This window comes from Lolium perenne, chromosome 5 (assembly GCF_019359855.2).
Source record: "Lolium perenne isolate Kyuss_39 chromosome 5, Kyuss_2.0, whole genome shotgun sequence".
Lineage (NCBI taxonomy): Eukaryota > Viridiplantae > Streptophyta > Magnoliopsida > Poales > Poaceae > Lolium > Lolium perenne.
In genome coordinates this window covers 257,296,131-257,299,706 of record NC_067248.2, presented here as the reverse complement: position 1 = coordinate 257,299,706, position 3,576 = coordinate 257,296,131, and the positions used below count along the sequence as shown (strand labels likewise).

The following is a 3,576-nucleotide window of genomic DNA, read 5'->3' as shown; positions in this document are numbered from 1 at the left end:
CCAAGGTTTTCACAAACATTTACAACAAGATAAGCCTTGAGGGGTTCCCAACCTAAAGTTTCATGAGCTGAACTACTATTGCAGTACGGCCGAGATGAGAGTCATCACGCCATAGAGGGGTATAGAGGGGTAGTGGAGTGAATCATACTTGCTTATGGTAAGCATGTATTATGACAACACAAGGAGGAATATACTCTCAGATTTGTGGTGGTAACTATACAACTTAGATAGTGGAGTATCACTATCCAACATACTCTCCAATAGGGTACATGACATACTCCTCTCAATTTGAGAATACACTAAGATCATGACATTGATACCTCTATACTACAAAAGGGGTGGGTGTGGTGTAAGTCATTATCTTGAGATGAAACATGCTCAAGTTGACCATACAAGATAACCAAGTGGAAAAGCACGGCCATAATACCATGCATCCCATAATCACAACGACAATAGTGGAGTATCACCACTAGGGAGTACCCCACTTGCACTCACACACATAGATGACATAAATAGAGAGAACAACACACATAGAATTCAAGGTGCTTTGGACATCAACAAATGACATCCAACTAGACACCAATCAGAGATCAAAAGATGGCTTGCCTTGGCTTATTTGTCCCTGGACTTCTTCAACTTCATCAAATAAGAATTCCAACAATATAAATAAAATCCTTGTCCAATTCCACTTCTTCTTCTTCTCCGGAATCGTTCGCATCTATCGCCAGAAAATATAAAAGGAACACAATCAATCATATTGTACCAACAAAACAACATTCAATCAAACAACAATCAATAGCTAACCACTTTACTAAGGCTAACATACAAAGACTTGGAGATACTACAAAGCAACTAAAAGAGAACCCATTTTATTTACCTAGTAAAGGTATGAGAGTGCCACGACTTAGCAGTTGCCTCTCTCGGTATCACCATGGCACAACTAAGTATCCCCTGGTAGACAACATCATAAAGAGGACAAGTGCATTAGTTTGTCATCCCAAACATTTAATATATAATTCGAAACATTTTTGGAAAAGCGGGAAGTCATCATCTCCATTTTATAAGGCTTACAAAACACTACACAAGAATAGGAAGTAAATGATATGCCACACCATTTGAAAACTTAAGCCAAACAATAGAACTATGGTTAAGTTGCAGAGGTTTTGTTTTGCTTGAATAAAACATTGATTGACCAATTTTAATACAAAGAGGTGGTTAAAGTTTTTAAACAAACCAAAAAGTTTTGGTTCAACAATCCATGTCACACATACACAGTACTAATAGTACTTAATATGCATGAACAGAGACTAACAATATTTTTCCTAGATGGCCAGTAGTAATACTAGACTAACACAATTGGAATCACCCAAAAATATAAAACCTACAATTTTAGGAATTTCTTTGAATCTGACTGTACAGAAAACAAGATCTGTAAGCCATAAATCGTAGAAAAATCCTAAAAATATGAGACCACTGGCATTTGAAAGATATTAAAACATAGAAGCATACACAATTGGATTGGGGTTCAAAATGTTTCTGAAACTCTCACAAATGGATTGACAAGATTACTGCATGTCTATACCATTTGCTTTACCTCTGGATTTATAAAACAGATAAATGCTTGAAACTTGTTTGAGATGATTAATAAAACATCCAGTAGTCCTACCGAATTGGAATCACTCAATTAGGTTCAAAAATGGATTTTTGGTGATTTAAAAGCTAACAGTCATGTCTGCAGGACACACAGAACAAGTTCAATTCACCACAAATCGTAAATAAATCATAAAAATATGAGGTCAGCTGCATCTGAAAGGTATTGAGAATCTGGTTCTTACCCAACTGGTTTCATTCAAAAATTCGTTTCCAAGCTCCTGCTTTAATTCGACAAAGTCAGATCTGACCAGATCTTGATCTGTGAACCATTTCAGTTTCAGGAGGTCAATCGAAGTGAAACCACCGCCAAAATGGAGGTATTGAAGAGGGCTTTCACCTACAGTTGAGTTTGTTCAAAAAGGTTTTGTAAAACGGAACAAATCTAACAAACAGTGAATCTGCATGTTTACAGAACTTTATTTACCACGGACAATCCGTAAGGAATTTGAGGATGAGACCAACGCCAAGTTGTAGATCTTTTCCGTATCTATCTGCGGAACTTTGAATCACTCGATTTGGATCTGCACACGAGTTTTGGTGGATTTTACAAGTTCATACCAGAATCTGAAACAGCAAGATTACAGAAATTACTGCAAGGTTTTGGACGAACTTTGCTCAAGAACTTCAGATCTGAGAATAGCTCAACCTTCTCCATGCTTGGACCAACATGCACCTGCATCAAGATCCAATCTTGTGAGAGGGGAAAGGAGAAAGGGAGCTGGATTCATCAAAGGTTAGGGGAGAAGAGAGGGAGAGGGAGGCTCTCATGGTGAGGGGAAGCTTGAGGGAGGAGGGAGCTTCATCTTGGAGTGCCTTCCATGGCCATGGCCGGCCATGGGAGCAAGGGGCAGCAGCATTTTCGTGGAGGAGAGGTAGAGGAGAGTGCGAGGGAGTGGAGTGTGAGAAAAATGACCAAAGGAGGAGGGAGTGGCCGGCCAAGGGCCAATTTATAGAGGGAGAGGGGTGGCTGCCTCCTTATTTGATTGGCCAAGGTGGGTGGCTGCCCATTTAGTGATTGGGGTAGTTGGGAGGCAAGGCTTGCAAGAGAAGGAAATGAGGAGGGAGGGCTGGCCAAATTTTCTTGCCATGGTCGGCTCTTTCTTGACAACCACAAGTGAACAAACAAAGTGCAATGCCACTTCATGAATGTCGACCAAGGTTGAGTATTTGAGGGGTTAGCTAAAAATGGTTTGATGATGTATTAAAATTTGGGAGAGAGGTGATAATAAACATTGGTGGCAATGTTGGAGAATAAAGTACTTTGATCAAATTATCAATTTGGCCAAGAGATGATGGTGGTGATGGTGGTTGAGACAATGGTAGAGCAAGATTAAGAGAGATGGTGAGTGAAATAACCATATACCCACAATGAAGAATATGGGGACTTAAATCATGAATTCATGAGGTCAAGGTAATGATGGAAAAGAATATAAATTTCTCTACAAATGAGAGGTTAATAGGGAGTGAGTTGAAAGTATCAAATGATCATCCATTTGATCCAGAATTGGAGGATGGAGGGGATACAATGTGGTGGATCAGAGATGTGCATAAGATGTGCAAGAGTTGTCATTTGAAATAGATCTTGTTTGAAAAGTATTTGAAACACCTCAATTGTCTAGGGACAATTGGGAATGAACTCAAGTGGAATGAAGTTTGAAAGTGTTGAGATAAAACTAGTTGGAACATAGGGGTTCAAAATATTCTACTTACTTTCTCAAGTAAGGTAGAGTTTTTCTCAAAGGTAAAAATAATCAAGAGGAAAACAAGGAATGGTATAGGTACCATAAACAAGCCTTTTGTTAAAAAGAAGGCAAGATAGAAAATAATGTTTTAGAAATCAGTACTTGGTAGAAATGGGATGAGAAACAAAACCCATTTCAGCTCCTTGTTTTCTTTGAAGAAATATCTTGAAAAAATTTAATA

General features: G+C 38.6%; 1 long non-coding RNA gene across 1 annotated transcript; it reads right to left on the bottom strand.

The window, feature by feature from the left end:
* Positions 1-342: 342 nt before the first annotated feature.
* Positions 343-2,564, bottom strand: LOC127298382 (uncharacterized). Its single transcript, XR_007849724.1, has 5 exons — positions 2,264-2,564; positions 2,078-2,174; positions 1,836-1,990; positions 878-951; positions 343-718 (listed from the first exon to the last, which is right to left on the bottom strand). It is a non-coding gene; the product is annotated as an uncharacterized lncRNA (long non-coding RNA).
* Between the last annotated feature and the right edge of the window lie 1,012 nt (positions 2,565-3,576).